This window comes from Amblyomma americanum, chromosome 3, assembly GCF_052857255.1.
Source record: "Amblyomma americanum isolate KBUSLIRL-KWMA chromosome 3, ASM5285725v1, whole genome shotgun sequence".
Classification (NCBI taxonomy): domain Eukaryota; kingdom Metazoa; phylum Arthropoda; class Arachnida; order Ixodida; family Ixodidae; genus Amblyomma; species Amblyomma americanum.
This window is the reverse complement of record NC_135499.1, coordinates 103,600,355-103,624,120: the sequence shown is the minus strand read 5'-3', so window position 1 is coordinate 103,624,120 and position 23,766 is coordinate 103,600,355. Positions and strand designations below refer to the sequence as shown.

Here is a 23,766-nt window from a genome sequence, read left to right as displayed (position 1 = left end):
ACACAAAATAAATCTATTCACTATTTTGGTCACGATACACAGAACAGTTGCAGATAGCCTAAGGTTCGATTATTGAAACTTACGACAGTCTAACATGCGAGGTAAACACGAAATATAAAGACTAATTTAACTTAGGCTCGAGCTAGTTAGAATGGAGTTAAAATCTATAGAGCTTGCGCGCCGTTCCACTCAGCCATGTGATCAGTGCATATGAGCGCTATGTTATTTGCTTTCTAAAGACGGGCCCCTATGGCAGCGCAGCTAAAGGGCACTCTTGAACGGAATACGTATTTCACTGGACTGATGCAGTGAAGCTGCTCTTGCCCTGGGGTTTCATGACGCTGGTTGTATATAGTGCATGAGAAGGCTACATTAAGAAGCGACGCACACGTGTTAGTGAAAGCATTGAAATTACTATATCAATGTACATTTTCAATCAAACCAAAATGGAGGGTCCTATAATTCTTTTTTCTAATAAAATTAATTGCAGTGAACCGTTTTTTTAGGCTGGGTGCCTAAAAAAACTCCACCTTCAATCAATGTTTTTGCCCACGAGGCAGTATTTTAACCATAAGCAGCTGTTCACTCTTTGCTTTCTGTTTAAGTAGCGCGCCAGTCACATTGAAATGACACTCGGGACACGCACCTCTGAAGGAATCTTGCGAGCACTTTGAAATTCACTCGCCAGAAAGGATAAAAAACACAAACAAACAGAAGGACGCACATCATAAGCGGAAATTTACAAACGTTTATTACTCGTTGATGGCACAATTTTATACTCGTACATATTACCGGATATCCTGATCACAAGCTTTGTTATTCATACAATTCTGCTGTTTTACCTCGCCTATTTTGCATTTCGACCTCGCTTTCAGTGAGCGCGATTGATGGATCTTTACTAATGTTCCTTCATCTGCAGTTGCAATAATAAATGTTGTGATAATTTTTCGTCCAATTCTCTTTCATGCCCTAGTATAGCTGATATTGAAAACAGTGGTTCGCATCTTTCTTTGCAGCGGTTGCAATGCGACACTAAATTTCCGTCATGAACATAGCTGTTCATTTGGGCTTTGCATCCTTGGCAGCCCTGTGTTATCCTTATTAGGTTGCGAACAATTTCACAGAGCAAAGTTCATGGAGACAGCGCCACCAGGAGAGCATACACAGGAGAAGCAAAAAGAGCGGAGGTGATGCGTTTTTTAAACGTGTCCACAACTTATAATATAATATAATGGGCAAACGAGTGATTTGCGAGAATTAAGAAACAGAACGGTTTGCAACCTCACGTGGACTATGGGTAAGTTTCGTAATGCCATTTCACATGCACTGCGCTCAGCGAAACGTGCGCATAGTCTTTGCGGTATTCGACTTTCACCTCAGGTTTCAGCGCGCAATTTCCAGAGCGGTTTTTTTTTTACTTTCCGTATATTTTAAACAGTAGGGTGTATCGCTGAAATACTGTATTTTATTGTTACTGGTCGGTGCTTGATACTTTTTGTTAGTTTGTTTTTCAATTATATCTTGGCCCTACCTGGTAGTAGTGAAATTAAAATAAACGAATAAGTAAATAAATAAATAAAAATAAACAAATAAAAATAAACAAATGAATAACGAAGTCCTGGAAACTGTGTTACGCCATCCAGGCATGAAAGAATTTTTTTAGCGAGAGAAAACAATGTTTTCTTTGTAAGTGTCCAAAACAGCAATGTGGCGAGGAAATAAACTGTTCTTGAAGAAGTTAGTAAAGGCATGAGATATGAAAAATTTGACTGCTCTTTGTAGGTGAAGGTGTGGCACATGTGAGCGTCAGTCGTGTGCTCGAGTATAGGTAGACATAATGTTACGCGGATGGGTTTATTGACAAAACGAGCGGGAAAATGGGTGAAAGCAGTGAACAGCCAGCGTGAGGCTAACCACTGTTCGTGTCCTCGCGTTTCAACTTCGTACTCTTCTTCTCGGCACGCAGTGCCGTTTCATGCAGCGTAATTGGCGCAACAATATGCTAGTTATTTTTTTCCCATATCACGCTTTTCAAACTTGGGGGTCGAACGACGCCCAAGCCATGACCTAGGCAAGATGAAAGCCCGGTTTGAAGACCAGAAAAAAAAAGAGAAGAACGAAGCTACAGTAGGATACAACTTGAAAAACAAACAGCATGGTTAACACCGAACGAAGGTAGCGGCGTCCTGTAGTACTCCGCTAGACAATCGCAACATTAAAAGAAATCAGCTTTTTAATGTTTTATATCATAAAAGAAGCCAGTATAAAAATTCTAGGCCTGATAGTTTTTTCTTCTGATTAGCTTCTTGTTTAAGTAACAAGAAAAGATTTAACAACGCACTACTTTTTTGTTGTGGGGGAATTCTGTGTGACAGTCTTGCATGTGGACGAAGCTAAACTACAGACAAAAGTTGCATTTGACAATGGCGACGCTATAGGGGAGAGTCTGGAGGTTTGGGACAGTTGGAGGAATGGGACAGTCAATGCATCTCTCAAGCGAATAGTTAAATAAAAACTTCACAAACAGCTCAAGAGATGGCACCACCAGAGCCAGTGTTTGGCTGTAATGGCGGACGTGCTCGCTTAGCGAAACGTGCTGTGATCAGAAAGTCATTGACTACGGATTCAAAAGAAAGTATTCCTCATTCCAACTGAATCTTTCTCAAATCCAAATCGCTGGCAGCATTTGTAGACTAATGCGCTCTCGAGAGGATGCGTCATTGTTATCTGTTCGCCAAGAGTTAGTTCAGGCCTAACAAGAAAACTTTTGCCATTGAAGGCATTTTGTCTTGCGCGACATGACTTGGGAGCAATGGGACAGTTGAGTTGAGGGTGAAACGGGACACTGTCCCATTCCTCCGCACAACAGGAGCGATGCTCTGAGCAGCGGATCAATAGCAGGATTAAGTAGCATTAACAGAGACATCATCGGTTAGAGTTTATAATACATTTTAGTCCTCAGGGCATTTGGAATCATGTAAGAAGACTAATTAACAGGCAGTGTAATAATTACTATCGCTGTGGAATTACAAACGCCACTTTAAATGCTCGCTATGAAGCACATATATACGCTCCATAGTGCGCATTTAAGGTCACGTGTGTAATGCCACAATGATAGTTAAAAAAGATATATGTGCAGCTCCGATGATTAAACGTATTTGAATTCGTTTTCAAGTTGATCGTGAAGTCATGAAAATTAATATTAGCCTGTAGTCAGGTCTGGATGTTATGCATAGAATAAATAAGTAAAACCCAAGTGAAAGTGGTTATCTGTGCATGCTTGTGTGTACATGCTTGCTTGACCTGCCTGAATTTGCAGGAAGGTGCCAGGGATATAGAAACGAGAACATCCTGAGCGGCCTCAAGCCATGAACAATTTGACACCGGAGGATTTGAGGTTGGTTCGCGAAAAGAAAAGAAGTGTATGGGATGGGGCGCAAGCTCTGCAAATACCAAAGTCATCACTGAGGCTAGCAGTGAAGAAGCACAAGGCAGCTGGAGGGAGTAGCAACATTGTGTTCAAATCCGATCTTGCCCTGCGGTATGGGTTTCACAGAGGATGACGAAGTACTTCTAAAGGACTATCTGCTGAAGGCAAGCAAGATGCATTACGGACTTACACAGTTGCCGGTTCGCTCACTGGCGTACCAGTTTGCTGCAGCTCTAAACAGGAAGCGACAGCCGTCATGGGAAAGCAACACATCGGCTGGCATAGACTGGTTAAAGTCTTTATGAATCGCAATCCGGAACTCTCACTTCGATATCCAAGAGCCACCAGTCTTGATACGGCCACAAGCTTTAACAAGCACAATGTTGACGCTTTCCTGTCCAGCCTCTGAACCCTCTATGATCGCCACAAATTAACCGCAGACCGCCTCTGTAATAGCGATGAAACTGGATTCACAACTGCACACAATTCATCAAAGGCTGTCGGAGCACGCGGAGACAAATAAATCGGCCAGGTAACATCAGTAGAACGTGGCGAATCGGCTACCGTCTTGCGGACTATTAATGCTAAAGGGAAGACTTTGCCTCCGGTGTTCATATTCTCCCGGGGGAGATATAAAGATTTTGTTTTGAACGTTGCTCCAGCTGGAAGTCGGGGTTTTGCAGGCAGATCAGGGTGGATGTCAGCGGAACTGTTTTTACTTGCACTAAAACTTATTGTAAGGCATGCAAGGTGCTCGTAGGAAGAACCGATTTTATTAATCCTTGACAATCATGAAAGCCGGGTCTGCATAGACGCTGTCAACAAGGCGAAGGAGAGGGGCGTCGTCCTGCTGACATTTCCTCCGTATCGCAGCCACAGGCTGCAGCCGCTTGATGTATTGGTTTATGGGGCGTTAAAATCTTGTTACAATGCTGCATGCAACGAATGGCTCATAACCCGCCCAGGGAAGCCCATCAGCATATACAACGTTAGAGAGAGAACTCGTGGGATCGTGGCACCAAAGAATGTTACTCAGGGTTCTACTGACAAGATTGATGTCACAGTGCGGTTTATGCGCAAGGAAAATGAGAGTGCAAATTTTTTCTTTCCACTACACGGAGATGTAAATAGTGTAAAGACGACTTACATCGTGATGATCTACCAGTACCAAAGACAATTGGTGGCACAAAGCGACATCAAGCGTGCTTCATGTATGTCATTTTAAGTATATTCGTACAGTGTTCAGTGTTTTCCCTATAACATAACATGTGTCTCAGTCCTCCCATCTACCGTCCCACTCCACCCAAAGGCAGGGGGGAGTGGGATAGATTTTGATTTTTACAAATTATTTTTTTACAAGCGCCCCGGGAGCGTTAGGACCCAGTACTAAGCCTATGATGTATAGGGTGTTTAAAACTGTATTTCAAACAATGAAACCACCTTTTCTCTTCTAAACAAAGCCAAGGAAAGTTAAGCCGCTGGAAACCGTTCAAGGTCAAACAAGAAGCACGCTTGCAGTCGCTTTGTACGCCTATTTGGGTTTGGAACACGTAGCATCCTCACGACGTCAGTCTTTACACGTCTCATATCTTCCTGCGGTGGAAAAACAAACTTGGCGCTCTCATTTTTCTTCCGAACAAATCGCACTGTGACATCATTCTGCGCGAAATTCTGCCTTCTCGTTTCTCGTTGCCTTCGCCATCACGAACAGAGTGCATACGCAAGTTGTTGACAGGTTTGCTGCATACAGGTTTTATGCGTTCCTTCTGCGTCAAGAGAGATGCTAAAAAAAAGAAAAAGAGAAAAATAACGAATGAGACCGCGTGAACATTTTCGAGACGTCATAACAACGGAACTTCTCTCACTTGCTCAACCGTGAGACAATGAATTCATTCATTCATTCATTCATTCATCTTTATTCGAAATCTTTGCAGATGTCTGGAGCACAGACAAAAAGCTGTGAAGACAGCTTGACGGGGTCTGTGCCCCTTAACAATTCATGTTCGTACAGACATGTATAAACGATGGTTGGCAACGTCAGTTGCAAATTTATAATTCAGAAAATAAAGAGTCACGACTGAAAACTAAATGAACAAGTCTCTTATTAATATCTGTGGACAAACAATTCACAATATACTAGTAAAAAAAACATTCTGGGTAATAATACAAGGCAGATACAAGGATAATGGCTGAGTAAAACAAAAGATGACAGCAAGGAAGCGCAGGTGGATACGGGATAACAAAGCCAATAATCTGAACTTTAGAAAAATAATAGAAAGTGACACGTTGATGGAAGTTGTAAAAACTGTAGAAAAAGACGCTGTCTTTATTCTACGTTTTCTTTTAGCTTAAAAATTTTTTTTCATAGATTACGAATATTTAGTAGGGACGGTAATCTCACGCGTAATGACTGAGTGCCGTAGTTGGTGCGCACTGATGGAATGTGCCATATTTCATGGTGACGTGTTTCATAAACATTTTCATTTCTCATCAGGTTCGATAATGTTGCAATGATAATATTTTCTTGGTTTCTTGTTCTAAAGTATCATTTTAGTAATGTGTCATTATACAGAAAACGGACTGGACGGATTTTCAGATTATCAAAAAGGATTTCTGTATGAGCGTCATATGAGGAGTCGGAAATGATGCGCACTGCCTTTTTCTGCAGTAACAACAGCTTGTTAATGTTAGAGGCAGTGGTAGTCCCCCAAATCAGATGACAATAGCTAATGTGCGAAAGAATGAGTGAGTTATAAGTGACTGATTTTATTCTGGTTGGTAAAAACGAACTTAACGAACTTAATTAATTTATTACTCAAACTACTTTGGCAATTTTGTTAGCCATCATGTCGACATGAGAATTCCAAGACAAATGTTCCTCGAATATGACCCCCAAGACTTTTGTAGGAATGGACGATGTCAATAACTGATATTCCGATCATTAGGTTGTCAGTAACGGACACGTCCTGATTTTTTGTCATGAAGAGAATGGCTTTAGTTTTAGTAGTGATCATTGTTAATGAGCTTACAGAGCTCCATTTGTACAATTTTAACATTGTAAGGTTTCCCGGTCGAATAAGTCCACCAGTGTAGGTGAAGTAAAAAATATGGCAGTATCATCGGCGTAAATAACAAATGTAGCTGAATAATCAATAAATGTTATGTCGTTAATATAAATATTAAACAACAATGGGCCGAGGATACTCCCTTGAGGCATCCCGCAGTTAATTTGCCTAGTTGCAGATATGTGAGTATTAATGAGCACACTTTGTTGGCGATACTGGAGATAACTTTTCACTAAACTTAGGAATACCCCTCGAAATTTGTAGATTGCAAGTTTCTCTAGTAATGTAGTTTAATTTATGCGGTCGAAGGCCTTCGAGAAATCAATAAATACTCCTAGAGTTAGTAATTTGTTTTCTATTGCGTGCAAAATTAATTGTTTTTGAGTTAGAAGTGCTAATTCAGTTGAAAGTCTCTTTCTAAATCCGCACTGAGATTTAGCTAGAATGTTATGCTGTTCAGAAAATTCAGTCATTCTTATTTTAATTAACTTTTCTAATCCCTTTGAAAAAACTGGAAGAATAGAAATCGGTCTGCAATTGGTTAGGCTATGTTTATCGCCGCCTTTTAAAAGAGCTCTCACTTTTGCTATCTGCATACCTTTAGGGAATATTCCATGTGCGAAGGAGAGGTTATATACAGGCTCAAGGATGGGACTGATAATGTCTGACGTGTTTTACGGGGCGCATGTGTAAGTCATCCGGGTCGCATGAATTGCTGTTGTTGAAGGTGAGAAACGTTTCGCAAATTTCTTCAGAGTTAGTTGGTTTTAAAAATGCGCTGTCATGGAAGGAATATCTAATGTTTTTTAAGCTCCTTGAATCATGGGAATCCGTCACCAGGGTGGCGAAAAATTCGTTGAATGCGTTAGCAAGTGATGATCCTGATGTTGGTGTCCCATTTAACACCAAGCCTTCTTGGTTCTGTGAATTTCGGTCGTCGCGACCAAGAACCATATTAAGTCTTTGCCATGCAACGTCACTACGCTTCATAACTTCAGTGTTAAAAAAGATTGTGGAGATAATTTCTTTTGCTTTGTCTTAAAATTTTGTCACTTTGTTTCTGAAAGCCTTAAAAGCGCGCAGGTCTTCAAGATCTTTTGTTTCAATAAAACGTTTGAAAAGAGCGTCCTTTTTTAAATTAGTTTTAAAGAATGGTTTGTTATCCATGGTTTACGAGTCTTTGTATTGTTTGTTGCCTTGCGGCAAAAAATTTTGTTAAAAGCAAACTTAAAATTTGACAGAAAAGTGTCGTAAGCAGTGCCCGGTTGCGATTTGTTGTAGACTTCTTCCCACCGAATTTGAGATATTTTATTGCGAAACTGTTCCAGAGTAAATATATCCTGATATCCTGATAAGTCATGTCACGCGTTGCTTGGAATGATTATGTTAATTCGTGGTCGGTAATGAGAATTATTGGCAAGTGATCGCTGATGTGGGCGCCAATGGGGCTAGAATGATGTTTCCCATTGTGTATACTTGTTAAACATACATCTAATAATCTTTCAGTAACGTCATGAATTGGGTTGGGCTTGTTAACGGTGTTAATACAGGTGTTGGCATCGGGTATTGTAATGAAGTCTGATCGAGCTTTTGAGCCATGAATCATATTAATAATAATATCGCCTCCTAATACAAGGTTGTAATTGTTATAGTTAACGCATTCCAAAAAACTTATCCAAAAATGAAAGAAAGTTTGGTATATTGCCAGATGGTGGGCGGTACAGAACGGTAAAGGTGTTTGTGGAAGAAATAACCGTCAAGACTTCGAAATCTTGAGTTGTTTGTGTGTATTTTTCAATTATTTCTGTTGATAAGGCCTTTTTTGTGATGAGCAGTACACCGCCTCCTCTACTAGAAGGACGGTTAAGATAAAGGCTGTCATACTCTGACAACTTAAAAACTTAATTTTCATATTGGTCTCAAGTATCAGAAAGCATGATAACATCAAAAGAAAAACCAAAGGAAGAAAGCAAAAGCATACAGATCGTCCTCCTTATTGCGAGTGGATCGAGCGTTAAGGTGAAAAAATGATAAGCAATTTTTAGTATTATTTGTCCGATGCAGTTTTGTTACGTCATCTGGTGTTAACAAGCAGCTAGGCATGACTGTCAAACAGCATAAGTGGCTGAGGGGCGTCTTTCAGCCTTATTGAATCTTTTCTAAATCATCGGCACAGCTTACACGAAGCACACGTGACGTATCCGTCTTCCTGTGAAGAATTTTTCTGTCTTTGTTGAAGCGTATTTTCACCCCTTATCCTTTTTTCGAGCGACAGTCCTGCTGATCAGTTCTTTCAGAGCCATACACAAGTGTTCATTGACATAGACCAGAGAATTACCAGTGAACCCAAGGTCTGAATGGCTGACCGGAGTCTTCCGGGCTTTCTCAATGACCGTGTTGCGTTTTCCGCGTGTGCGAAATTGCACAACAACATTCGGACAGCCGCCATCCTTCTTGGGCCCACGATGGCAAACGTCTATGTCATCCTTACTGATTGGCTCCTAGATGACGTCTCCTAGCTGCTTTAACACATCTGGGAGGCTTTCGTCCTTCATCAGCGGAATACCTTTGAGCTTAAGGTTAAGGTTTCTCGAGTACTGCTCTAGTTTTGTAACCCTTTGCTCTGAATTCATAGCTAATTTTCTAAGTTGACTGTACTCCCCAGACAAAGCGATGTTTTCCTTTTTTAGTGACACATTTTCTTTCTCAATCTTTGAAACGTCGCCCTACACCTGAACGAGGGAGGCTAATTACAGCTGCACTTGAGCGAGCCGTCAACGCGCAGGCGATGAAGACTAATAAATAGCACGCTGGTTTCGATGTCATTTAAAGTGCGTCGTATACACTTGGAAAACGGAGATAGTTTGTCGCCGGTGTAGACTCAGGGCGTGAATTCGCCCTTTTCACAAGGTCTACTGCGCATGCGTCCCCCTCCTACTCCAGCAGCACTGGTTGAAAACTGCCAGTTCCTACGGCGCGTGTATGCGCCTGCGATGGGCAAAACCTTCTACTTTCGCTTCGGAACCGGCTGTGCTAGGGACCAGGGCTCCCCTGCCGCCTTCCCTCTCACCATTATAGACGCTTCGCTACGCGACGCAGCCTTTATTTATGCCCAGGATTATATCCTGTTCAAGAAACGGTCCTTTGTCCCTGTGCCTTGAGGAGTGGTCTCTTCAACGCTAGCGGCCCTGCACTCCCTCTCCAACTTCACCTATTCACTACTACAATCAACGCCCCTATTGCTATTATTCATCCCTCGGCAACACTACCGCGAACAATGAACAGCACATACCCCATAGCACCAGGGACAACAGGCCGCCTCTCCTTTACTACCTAGCTTCTGGTGTATTGTCATTAAAATTAACCAGTTGACGATGAGAGGACTAAGCAAACGGCCAGTCTTTCGCAGCGCTTTCTGAACCGAAAGATGGCGGCAGCTAGAACGTCGATGCAGACTATGTATATATCCCAACATTTTGTTTTTATTTTGCGCTAATTGAAGTCACGGGGTCGGCCTTAAGTACTTATTCATCAGTATGCGAGTAGTAATTCAGCAAAAAGTAAGAAAAATTCACCACATAGTTTTTCAACCGTAAAAAGCGAAATTGTGATGGACTTCTACCACGTGGACGGGCACACTTAAATTTGATAACTTATACTGCCGGCCCCAGCAAGAGACTTAAACAAGAAAAGAAAACAAAACAGTCACAGATCAAAATTAATATTAGTAATATTAGTGGTACTAAAACACATTGGTATGAGAACGACCGCGCAAAATATTCCCTATATACACACATAAGCAAAGAAAGATGAATCACATCAGAAACCAGGAGAGCAGATTACTTCCATAACCGGAGAATAACACTACCTCTGTGAGCTAGTGCCATGTACAAACTTACTTAAATGATAGAGGTATTCAGGTAAAGATGTGGACAAAACAGAAGTCTTGAAGAGAGTTCCAATCTGCAGCTTCGCGGAAAGGACCTAACCTTGAAACAGTAATTCCATATTGTCGGCAATAGGATCAGCTTACTATGGCGGTGCCTTGATGTTTAATTGTTTTTGATTTCAGAGTAATATCGTTCGTTTATTTTGAGAGAATTGTTTATAATGAGGTATGTGACGTTCGCTTCCTTCAATAAGAACGGAGTCCTTAAAAGTACAGTTCAGGAGATTGCCTACCCGAGTGGAAACCAGATATGCAGTAGGTAGGCTGTGCGCCTTAATCTTTTAACATTTCTGCAGGACACTGATTTTGTCTAAATGGTGACAGCAGGAACGAAATATGGTCTACTGTGATTCAATGTGTGCGTGGATGGTGTCTTCTGGTGTGGACCATTTTATGCTGTGGACTATGTTCTACTGTGACTGATATGTGCATAGATTATGACTTCTGGAGTAAACTTTGTTCTGCTGTGAGTGATAGTGTGCATAGCTGGTGACTGCGGGAGTGGAATATGTACTATTATAAGTGACTGTGCGCAATAGCGGGGCCCATCCGACAGGTTTTAGGTCATTATTAACATATAAATGACGCTACGGCGGAGCTATTGCCGGCAGAACAAACAAGGCTAATTGCATCTGTAGCAAACAACTCAACTCAACTCTCTAGAATCGCAAGATGAGCTCGTTTACAGAGTTCTGTTTAAGAATTTGTTGCGGGGGTATTTATTATGGGCAAACCTTGCATCCAGCCGCTGTATCCAATCAAGCTTGAGATAACTGGGTGCGTTTTGAGGGTCCCACACTACTTTGCCATATTCAACTAGCGGTCTAACGAGCGTTTTTCTTGGGAGCCACTTTGCATAAGGAGTTGCTCTGTATATAGTGCGCCTCATGTACGAAAGTGATTAAGAAGCTTTGGAGCCGAAGCATTCAATGTGGGTATTCCATCGAATGTCTCGTGTAAATGTTATACCTAGGTAAAAGAATGTGCATTATTTATTTAGAAATAGCTCTCTGCGTCGCGTGCGCCAATTTATTCTCCGGCAGCTAGGTTGAACATCGCAGCAGCATAGCTTCAGCAGTGCGAAGGAACGAATTGGGTATTGTTAGCATTCCTGTATTTTCGCTGGCCATATTCTAAAACCGCATAATCCTATTAGACACGCCGGTGGTATTTTCCAGTGCTTTACAGAAAACAAAATGGCGGCTGTCATATTGATGGCCCATGTTGGTATTAAGCTGTGGAACAAGCTTCCAAGTGAACTCAAACATAGTAAAACTTTTCCTGAGTCATTGAAGAAATATTATAAACAATGAGTGAAGCCAGCGTTTTTTCTTTTCATGTATTTTTGTGTGTTTGTATGCGTTTGTAAAAGAGGCTTGGTGCTCTGAATATTGTTGCTCTATGTACCCATTTTTGTATTTCTAATTTCATGAGGTTTTATATGTATGTAATTAATTTTAGTTATGCCTGCAATTTTCTTTGAAACTGAATTGCATGGATCCCAACTAGCTTTTAGCTAGGGATCCAGCTGTTTTCACAAGCATGCCTTGTATGAATGTTGAGAAATAAAATTCAATCAATCAATCAATCAATCAATCAATCAATCAATCAATCAATCAATCAATCAATCAATCAATCAATCAATCAATCAATCAATCAATCAATCAATCAATCAATCAATCAATCAATATTGCATATGTGGAGCCCCTTCTTTTGCGGGCCAGAGGTGAGTTTGCGAACAAAAGAGATGTTCATTTTTCGAAATACTTTCAGAAAACAATAAAAAGCATTGCCTTCTATTAACTGCATTGTTGGCTTCTGCAACTTAGAAAAATGCAGTTGATGCCTCGTGTACGTCGTGTCCTCATCGTTTTTGTTGATACTTGAACTTTAGAAAAATTGCCTTTAAAAATGCATTTCAAGAAAAGCCAGTTGCTGATCGGCACAAAAGGCTGTTTTCGTAATTGTTCTGCCATGCATCGTGAAAAGTGCTTAGAACAAAAACATACGACAAAAATTATGGGGGCACCTAAGCAGTTCTTATGATGCGTAGAGAGAGAGAGAGAAAGACGGAAAGGCAGAAAGGTTAACTAGGCAGCGCCTGGTATGCTACCCTACATATGGGAAGGGGAACGGAGGGAGAGATAGAAAAGGGAGAGAACAAAGGGATATGATCACTTTTTCACGTGTCCGTTGGCCGTTACTTGCAGGGTACACATTGCACACACTGATGGTTCACAATCTTGCTCTCAGTCCTGAGTCCTTCAAGAACTTTAAAAGTGCCTTCAAAGCTGTCCTCTGCGATGAAGGCTTACTTCAAGTACCTAGAATCTTTGCTTCAGTAAGGGGCCGATGATCTAAACGGCGGAGTGTTGCAGCCACGATTGCGCGCTCACGCTGAAACCGAGTGCAGTTACAAAGGTGTTCTATAGTTTCTTCGCACCCACACATCTCACACGCAGGAGAGTCTGCCATTGCGATTAAGTGGGAGTAGGCATTTGTGAACGCCACTCCCAGCCACAGGCGACACAACAGCGTAGTATCGCAGCGGGAAAGGCCGGACGGAGGAGTGAGTCGGAGTAAGGGTTCTAGGCAGTGCAGACGGCATGTGGAGTTGCTAGTAGAGGACCATGACGCTAAAAGCTCTCTTCGGCCAAGCATTCGCAGATGTCTTGCTGCGTCGGCTCTTGTCAACGGTATCTGGACAATGTTGGCACTGCCGTGAGCTGCTCGGGCTGCAGCGTCAGCTGCGTCGTTTCCAACAATGCCAGAGTGTCCCGGTATTCACTGGAAGACTATGTCATGACTCTCTTCCTGCGCCTGGTGTTGGAGATGTCTTAATTCAGCTACGAGTTGACCGTGATTGCCATGGCGTAAAGCAGAATTAAGACACTGTAAGGCTGGTTTTGAGTCACAGAACAAAGCCCATTTGTGAGGTGTCTGTGCACGTATGTACTGCACAGCCGCACGAAGAGCGGCCAATTCTGACCAAGTGGAGGTGGTCCTATGCAAAGTTTTCCTGAATAATACTGGTCTGTCTCGCAGGAATGACCACGGCGTAGGTTGAACTTCTACCTGAGACCGAACCATCTGTATACACATGAGTGCCGTCACTATATGTGATGATGCGTAAATGCAATAGCACTGATTATCGCTTAGTTGTTGCCGGTACTTCTGGGTTGAACGTTGCTTCCCTCCAGCACCTTGCGCTGCATTGCGGTGGTCGCGTACTTAATAGCCTGTGAACTGCCGCCTGCGGCCACGCTTTGCTGTCTCGCCTGATGATGTAGACGCGAGAGATTAAACTTGAACGATCAAGACTCCATACCTTAGGGCCCCAACCTCACTCTCCAAAATCTCAAGGGCGGTGACGGGGTCTTTCCCTTTTGTGTAATCTCAAGTCACTTTTACATGAGTAGGACAGTGCATCATCGTACTTCTTGTGTATCTCGCGGAGGCGACACGCCGATGTCTGCATGTACCATATTATATCGCGTTAAACAGTGGCGTCTCGCGCAGTGCATGAGGTGGAGGAACCCAGCCGCTTTCATCTTGAACCTGGTCTGCTTTTTTATCCGAGAGAAGGGGTATTGTGTTGCTACTCCAGGGGGAAGGAGGGGCATCCTCAAACCTGTTTCCTTTCCCCACGGCTGTCGACTAGTTCTTCCAGGAGGGGAAGAGTGGTATTTATGGTGATGACGTCAGTGCCTTGCGGCATCCCACGCGTTTTTGCCAAGCGTGACTGCCCACTAGAGGGTGACGGGCTGCGACGCGTGCCAGCTACGGTTTTAACGCTACGGAGCCGTTTTCGCACAAAGAGTAAATTATTTCTCTCCCGTTAAATGGACCTAGCACTGACCAAAACATGCTACTTGAATATGGCGGAGAGTAAAAGATCATGCCGCAAAGTGCATACATTGAGCACATAAATACCATAGAAACGAGGATTTACAAGTTTATTTCACATTGAAAACCTCAGAAAAAACCACCTTGCGGTGAAACCCGCCATTATCCCTGCAGGGTACTAAATGTAGTCGAGGGTTTGACGGCATACCGTCTGGTCAGGAATCATGGTGATGCAGATTGCTGGTCACTGGCCAAAGTCAAAAGATGAAAAGACGTTTCAGGAGCACTACGACTCCCTTGTTCACTATTGAACAAGGGAGCACAAAGTAGGACAGCCGAAAAGCCGGGCTAGCCCATGACCGTAGTGATCCTCTGAATCGCTTCTGACGAAGGACCATAGTGTTTGAACCTGACGCTGGTTAGAGCGTACGAGTCTTGAGTCGAACTCTTCACTGGGGAGTGAAACACGAACCACCTTTGCAGGTTGAGTTGTTCGAAACTGGGTTTGCCCCCGAAGGAGCGCAGCGGGGTTTGTGGAGCCTCCTCTAAGCACACACCCCTGAAGAAGCCGGGCGCCGGGCCGGGGATGGCTTGTACCCATTTTTACCGGTGGGTGTCCTGCTGTGGGTTTCGAACCAACTACCTCCCGCAGCCGAGGCGGACGCCCAGACCACTAGGCCACTATTGAACAAGGGAGCCGTAATGCTCCCGAAAAGTCTTTTCATCTTTTGACTTTGGCCAGTAACCAGGGTACTATGTGATCACATATAAGTTCATAGTGTTTTTCTCTTTTAGTAGTGTTTGTCATATTTTATTCTGCAATACACTTCCTCCAATGCGCCCTTCGACTAAAACCAACGCTCCCTGCGCTTTGCCAACAGTGTGATTTATCTTTTCTAATTCGATGGGGACACTGTGTGTTCAATGATTTGGATGGAGAGGCAAACATTGTCGAAGCGTAGGTCGGTGGGCGTTGGTCGAAAAGCGTCACGACGGACGCACTCAATGTTGTCGTTCTTGTTGTTGTTGTTGACGGATTGGTGAGGATTTGGTGCAGGTACAAGGAGTAAAAAAGTCATGGAGGTTTATCTAAAGCGGCTCATAAATATAAATACAGGAACCTGTGAAAAAAATCACAAGTTTTGAGACATCTTGAAGATATCGGAATGAAAATCGAGGAAACAAAGCTATGGGGGTTGAATAACTAAAATTTAAAGCAAAAATCTGAATTAAATTAAATAATGGCGTCAATCAAGATCCCGGATGCACTTCGTCTACCTCTTCGCTGCGCTGCTTGAACTGCTGCCGGTTGATCCCATTACAATTTTTTTACTGCGCCCTCCTAATTATGAAGCCCGATTGGGCAATAAGCATCCAGTGGAACGAAATTCCCTCCATTCATTTCTAGCACTCTGCTTCAGTACATTCCAACCTGTATTTGGTTAGGTGTGTGTTTGCTAGGTGTTTCTAGCGGTTCCTGAATAAAAGGTCAAATTTTTTGAAAAGTAATGTTCTAATATAACTTACATCTACGCTAAAAAGAAGTTGCTTTTTTTTTTTAAATGCTGCGAACATTTGCGTTTCTCTTTTATTTATTTATTTATTTATTTATTTATTTATTTATTTATTTATTTATTTATTTATTCATTTATCAATACTGCCAAGAGATTTTTTTTAGGAATTTGTTTCAGGGATTTTTACAGGAGTGGGTTCTGGCCGCAGGCAAACAGTCGACCAGGCATAAACACTAGCTATTTCAGGTATGCAAAAAGTACAGTGATGATTATGGGGACAATAAAAATAGGCATTGGAAAAGGCAATACAAAGATAACCCATAAGTAATCATCACCTTTTCTCTTCATAAATGATCACGAGAAATACAATATAAATGCATGAAATATACAATTACATGAAAAATTAAATACATAAAAAACCCTAAAATGTTACAAAAAGTAAATAAAAATCACAGTTTCTTTCCTGATAACACACTTTTGCCAGCTAGCGCCAAAAATTTCTCTGTACTTGGCTGTACAATCACTAAATCATCAAGAGAGTTCCACTCGCGCACACCTCGCGGCAAAAATGAGAACATAAAGGTATTATTTGCTCAGAAATATTATTGTATGGTAGTTCATTATTGTGACGCATTTCTCTGGAATTGTTAAATGTAATGTATGTAGCAGAATAAACTAAGATTATTATGTAAAATAATGTACAGAAACTTCAGATGGTGAAGCGTCGCACTACTAGCTAGCGTGTCAAGCCTAGTCTCAGATAGCATCAGCGTCGGAGAATCGGTGCGCCTATATCTGTTGCAGATAAAGCGCCCACTTTTTCGCTGGGCAGCCTCAATCGTAGTAATGTTATTTTGCGTGTACGGGAACCAGGCGACGTTTGCGTATTCTAGTATTGGGCGAATGATAGTAGTATACGCCAAAAGCTTGGCTTCTTTAGTAGAATACCACAGGACTCGTTTCAGAAACATGAGCTTAAGCATCGCTTTGTTTGTTACGTGATCTACGTGAGCTGTCCACCCCTGATTGCCTGATATAATGATGCATAAGTATTTGTGCTCGGTTTCTGTCTTGAGTGCAGAGCTGCTATAGCAGTAAGGGAAGCTAAGTTTGAATTTCTTTTTCGTTGTAGTCATTGATACTGTTTTGTCTATGTTAAGAGCCATTTGCCACTTCGAACACTATTCTGCTATCTTGTCAAAATCATTGTTTAAGCTTATTTGATCTTCTCGGCAATTTATTTCTCCATCTAGCACGCAATATTCTCCGAACAACTTCAGTTTCGCTCCTACCTGGTCAGCAATGTCGTTTATAATTGGCTTCCAAGCGAAAAAAAAAAAACAGCCGAATTATAGAATTATCTTTAACAAGGGAAGCTGATGTACGAATTTTCAGGTAAGCTGTCTGCCTCATTTCGCTAAGTAAAGTAACCGCCAGTCAGCCTGAGAAAAACACTGCACCGTGCAGCGTCCTGATGAAACACCAAAAAACCTGAAAATATCGGCTCGGGCATCCTGCCTTCGTTAACAGTAAGCATCGTGTATTGGATACTGTCACGTAGTAGATGGTGTTGGTAGTTCACGTCCAGACGGCAGAGAAACGCCATAGACGGCCAGAGCGGAACGTCCGTTTCTTCTTCAGAAGCGAACAACGTGGAGCACTAGCTGCGCTCCTAACAGCCGCCGAGGGGCTATTGTTGTAAACGCGGCAATATTTTCACTGTCTGAAGACCTTGGAACTAGCTCCTAAAAAAGTACTGAAGGTTCAATTGGCAATAGCGAGAGTTTTGCAGAATAAGAACTTGTGTAACCCCCCAGTCGGGCGTATTTGCCAGAATTCAGCACCATAATGGTCAGAGCGCAGAATCGTCGTTTCGAGAAGAACTTCTTCAGCGTTAGTCATTCCATTACCCGCCCTGAAAAAAAAAAATGAAAATTTTAGGTCGTGATAATTACGTTACCCAGTTTTTTACTGAGTCTTTGAAACGAGCACTCGCTAACTCCAAAGGTCGCTGCCCTATGTGTTGTGATTTACCATTTGCGGTTATGGTTATGATAGCTCACCCTTCCCGAAGCGCTGCACCGTACTCAGCTGTGGTGTTTTCATGTTGTGCTGTTGTTTTCGGGGCAGGGCTTTGTCGCTGTGCTGTTTTGCCCGCCGTGCTGATTTGGGACGCAGATTTTTTCCCTGTGCTGATATGTCGCCACGTTGCTTTTTTCTGTAAGCTGTTTTTGTTGCTGTGCCGTTTTTCCTCTGTGATGTTCTGTTCTGTTTCATAACATACTAGTGTGCCGTGTTCTGTTCTTATAATGAGGGACGCGCCCTTTAGTTTGAATACGAACGTCTTAAACTCAGTGGTTGAAGAACAAAACGTGATATTTGTAATTGTAGGGGACAGGGACTTAGTCCCCTACAAATAAAAGGAGCGCGACGCAGACGAAGCGAATAGGCTGGGAACCAGGGATCAACACGGTGTTTATTCTACTCCGCGCGTGGCCCAACGTAGCCAACGCGAGCGCATGTCACTAGCCGAGGCGGCGCAGCACTACTGATGGTGATAGTGCCGCTACAGTAATTTAATCTATTGCTCATTTTGTCGTTGCTTAATAATACGTGGTCAACTTTTTCTCAGTTATAATGAAAAATTATTCTAACTTGATCCTTTTCTCTCGACTTTGCCTTCTCCTGCATCACGTCAAACTGTTACTCTGTTAACAATTCGCTTCCTCTTGCATTTGTTTCTTCTGTAGTGAGCGCACATGATATTTACTGTCAGTCTCGTATGAAGCTTTCCATAACATGTTCTAACTTATCTGTGTTTCTAAACTATTGTTAAACAGTCATGAAAATTTAACATATCGAGTTTATGAGAAACTTTTTTGTAGCGATAGCTACACTACGCCACCTCTTCGGCCCTTCAGCGTGGTACCACTTGAGCTCCGTGGCGGCGCCATTGGTAACGTGGTTGGTCACGTGGGTTGGCCACGCGGTGCGGAGCAGCTTCTAAGTAAAAATTAAAATGTGACCACGACGTCCAGGATCGAACCCTCGTATTTCAAGTCAGTAGCCAAGCGTAGTAACCACTACGCCACCCTGGAGGCTCCAAATATCTTAATTACTTCTAAAATACATACTGCTTACGCTATTTGAAAACGAATAAACACGTTATCACGCCATTCTCACTCAGTCCCTTGGACTGAAAGAAAATGTCAACTTTAAATCGTCAATTTTGAACATAAAATGAAGAATGGGGCTGTTTGTATGCTGAATATAGAACTGCATTTTCTGAAAATATTGTAAAACGTAACTTCTCTGATAATTTATGACCACCTTAAACATGTGTATTACGAAACTGGAGCATGCTACTCGCCATTCTGGGTGCTTTCATTAGATAGTATAATTATCATTTCAGTGTGCAAGATGTCTCCGGCGTGCCGTTTTGTTGCGAGATTAATTTCCACGTGCTTGCAAAGCCACCGTTATTACGGATAAAAAAACATTTTAACCGCCGTGGTACGGCTGGAAATGGTAGCTGACCCACGCTCAAGCATTGCTATCCAGTTATCTTCTGGAAGCTCAATGGAAGGAAATAAAGCCAATGTCTTGAGCAAGTTTTTTTTGTCTGCGTGTTTATTTTTGCCATCGCAATAAAGGTTTTCCCATATTTTCATACATGTGATTTTACAACGCAGCCTTCTCAGCCGCGTAGAGATTGCATACAAACACATTTTCATTTTTATAATTAAACAGGCCAAATAATCGCGAATAATGATGACGTATCACCTTCCACTATGTGTAGGCAGTACAAACCCAGTTAAAGATAGCTGTGGGGGGATTATGTTTATTTTAAAAGTAACTAAAAAGCAAACCTGCTTTCTTGCGGCTTTTCAATGGAAGACAGATGATGCAACCAGGAGTTTCGAAAAGCTTATAAGTACCGCTGACGACAGTGATGTCCGCTTTTTCCGTGGGACTGAGTGAAAATGGCGTGATAACGCGTTTCTCCGAAACAAATGAATTATTTTAGCTGCATTCTACATCGTCTTTGATCCTCGAGCATTTTACACATTGTAATTTCTTAACGCGTGCATAAAGAAATATTTATAAGGTGTGAAATAAGGTCCTCATTGAGCCATACGAAAGCCTATCATATTTCTTTAATTATTATGCAACCTACAAAAACGCATTTCACGAGGCCAACTTTGAGACCTTTCAGCTTATAGAGCGAGGCACCTTTACTCTGAGGTAGTGAAGATAACATAACTTTCAAATCATCGAAAATCAGGGGAGAAAGTTCATGTTGACTATTTAAACATGAACGAGAAGCATGACAACAACCGATGTTCTGTTAATTGGAAGCTTGTTGTTGAAATTAAATTATAAGCACTGCTCGTGATCATGGCAACACCAGATGTTTAAGAATGATGTTGAACTGTATGTGCCAGTTTTATGATCCAGTGCCACCGGGAGGAAGTGTCCGAGTGTGATGCCTGATTATTTAGCCAATAAACTTTCAATTAAATAGACTTAATTTAATTCGCTATTTACCAGAAAGAGCAAGGACTTTAACAAAATATTTTGAACAAAAGTTTAAAAAAATAGAGCCGCCTTCTATTTTCTTCTCCGCCCTACTTTTGAACATAGAGTTACTATAGCACATCATTGCGCCACAGGGTTTTTCCTTTACATAGCATATGTCTGAAAATGTGATTGTATCTACAAAATATTAATCTTTAGGCAGATACTGCAGTCGGCGAACCAGTGCTACACATTTCCAGTGGCACAGCGGCAATAGTGCGTACTGGCGGCGCACTCGAGGTGCACAGGGGGCTCTTCGTCCTTTGGCACCTTCGTCGTCATCTCAATTTCGTGTGCTCCTTCATACCATTGTCAGCATGGGTGAGCCGTTTCATCTCTTGCCCCATCCGCGCCGATTGCAAGGCCACAGCAGTAGCATTGTTTTGCGAGTGTTTGGAAGGGAAGAAGGAGTATATAAAATATGAAAGGCAAGGATTCAGAAAGGTATCTGGCGGCTGATTAGAGCAGGTAGCACGAGAGTCGGCGATGATGGCCTGGTGGTCTAAGGCCCGGAAAAACGAAATTGCACTGCGGTTTCATCGAAGCTGGTTCCTACACTGTTCAGGGCTACTGAGCGATTAATTTTTCATGCTTCATACCCTCAAGACAGATAATTCAGGAATACCTCAGAGAGATTCTACTTCATGTTCAGCCTGATATTCGCCATGGTGTCAAGATAATATTCGTCAGAGTTTACTTAAAATTAAATCTAAAAGCGCCATGATCGTCTGCCTAACGGCAAACACTAAAGCGCAAAGAACGCTCCAATATCTCTAAAATTTAGCCTGTTCTGTGCAGGCTGCAGCCACCGTATCCCAGCAAACTTTTTGTTTCCTTTAAATAAATCTTTATTATTATCAAGTGTTGTTTGCGGCACAGGCAAAAATCCAAAACTGCTAGATTGGGCCAATGCACCCGCCCATTGCAGCAGTCAGCGCGCAATACTACAGTACACATTATAAACACATATATCTATCACAATACCAAAAAATGAGGGCAATGAACCGTAGAAAAGCACAATTAAAATAGGCTCGAGCATAAGGTAGACGAGTGGAAAAACAGCAATTAAAAAAGCACAAAACATTTGTACATCATATTTGCAGAGAAAGAAAGAAATCAAACATAAGAGCAAGTCAAAAACTCAAGCGCAAGGAAAGGACAACGCGCGTACCTAAACAAAGATTTTATGGCTTTATGGGGCTTAAAGTCCCAAAGCGACTCAAGCTGTCACAAACGCCGTAGTGGAGGGCTTCGGATAATTTCAACCACCGGGGGTTAATTAATGGACACTAGCAACGCGCAGTACACGATCCTCTAGCACTTCGCCTCCAACGAAATGCGGCCCCTATTGCCGGCAACGAACCTGCGTCTTTCAGGTAGCAGCCGACGACCACAGAGCCACCGCGGCGGCTTCTAAAAAAAAATGGGCCTTGCAAATATCAGCATCACAAATTTATTTAAGCATTACATGGTACATACGCAAAGCTGTGGGTGGTGGGTGCAGTCAAAAAGCCTTCTGGAGGCTTGTCGAGACCTACACCTTACTGAGAAACACTTGGTAGAAAGAACAAAAAGGAAAGAACAAAAAGCATTGAGAAGACTTGCGAGCGGAAAAATTAAAAAGAACGATAAAAAATAGGTACCGTACAAACAAAAACTGGATAACCTGTGCAATCTGCTTAAACGATAAGGAGGTATATTCCGAGTTGAGATCTAGTTGTTGGTAAAGAGTATTTTAACATTTGCCCCGTGATTTTTTCGGGTGAGAGGGACATGCAGCCGTGAGCGCTACGTGTGGTGTATACACTGGCTGTTAATGGTAATGAGGTAAGGTATTTGAGACACAGGCACTCGTGTAATGTCGGCGTCATCCCGTAAGAGAGTATTCATGGTGGTGCACCAGGCGAGTTTTAGCATACGTTTTCTATAGTTGGTAGGACATTTTGTAAAGTTTCAGAATTCAGGATGAAATGAGAAGACTGAAACATTTTCTTTCTTTCCCGGCTAGTTCAGCCATGGTTTGGGCGTGTTCTATTGCGTATAGCCTTTACCCAATCGAAAGCAAGATATTCAGTCCACGCGGGGATTCCAGAAAGAAAAACAGTAGCGCCGAAAAGCGCACACACAGTAGAAGAACACGTAGGATCAGCGCTAACTTCGTCTGACTTTAATCCTTGAAAAGCGAGCAAATATACAAAAAATCTAGGATTGCGCAGACAGAAATCTCACGTGCGAGAAACAAAACCGTTCCAGATATAAAATCTCGGCTTTAACAAGGACCACAGATGTATCGCTGACACACCCTTTTCCTCTTTTTCTGATGTGGTACGCCTCTAAAACCTCTCGTGCCTTAATTACTATCACCGCTCCTGGCCAGAATCTTTATCTCATCAAGTCGTGGTTCACACTTTTTGCATTGCTTGCAATTTTCCCCCGCCGAATGCTCAGCCGCTCGGTGACACACCTTGCACTTGGCGCAAGATGCATTTCAGGCTTAAAAAAAACAAAGAGGACAAAACTGAGAGGACGGGGCTGAAGTACGGAGACCTTTGCAACAGTAACAGCAGGTTCCCAAGGATTCGACGGGTGGTACATAATTTTTTACAACATTATTCCGCTCCTGTTTGAGATTCAAATGTTTAGTGCACAAGAAGCCAGAATTCCTTCACGCAGTTTCAAGGCTCTTTCGATTCTTAGCGGGGTACGCGTGGTTACTGCTTTCGTTAGTCTGATTTCGTCCTTCTTTCAGCGAGGAGACGCTGCTACTAAAGCTTTTGGGAAGGCCTGTTTTTTTGCAGGAATGTGGAAAAATAATGCCGAGTTTCGTTTCGTTTAGACCAAAGAAGGGAAAGACTCTATTTAAATGCCACTTCTACGAAAACAGTTCGCCAAATCTCGCTGTTTGGCGTACTTATCAAACGGATGCAGCTGAGCGTTCGTGCTCCCGATGTCTTCACAGCGTTCAGGCAAGGTAATTGTGCCTAAAATTCTGAAGCACTTTTCCACCGTGCCATAGTAGGTGTGCCAAGCCGTATTTAAAGCACCATCCTATCAATTCGCGCTGTACGTAATACGTCCATTCCAATATGGCCTGGCTTGAAAATTCTCGATAACCTGAAGAGCTTCTTAAATGAATGAACAGCAGTACTGGTTAGCTAAGAACGTGAAGCTATCTTGCGATTAGTTTTGTTATGTACCCTGCGATTTAAGGGGGATTGTATCCATACTAAGACTTCGTTCCAGTTGGTCTTTTATTAGCTGCATGGTTTTTCTCTATCCGAGCATTTGAATGCAGAAACCGTGCGAGAAGAAGCACTACCTGACACAGAATGAAAGAACTGCAGCAGCCTTATCAGTTTTAACGTGCAATTAACCCTAATCATC

The 23,766-nt window shown here is 42.4% G+C and overlaps 1 pseudogene; it reads left to right on the top strand.

Moving 5' to 3' along the window:
* Positions 1-1,877: 1,877 nt before the first annotated feature.
* LOC144123946 (uncharacterized) overlaps positions 1,878-23,766 on the top strand; it is a 51,099-nt pseudogene continuing 29,210 nt past the window's right edge.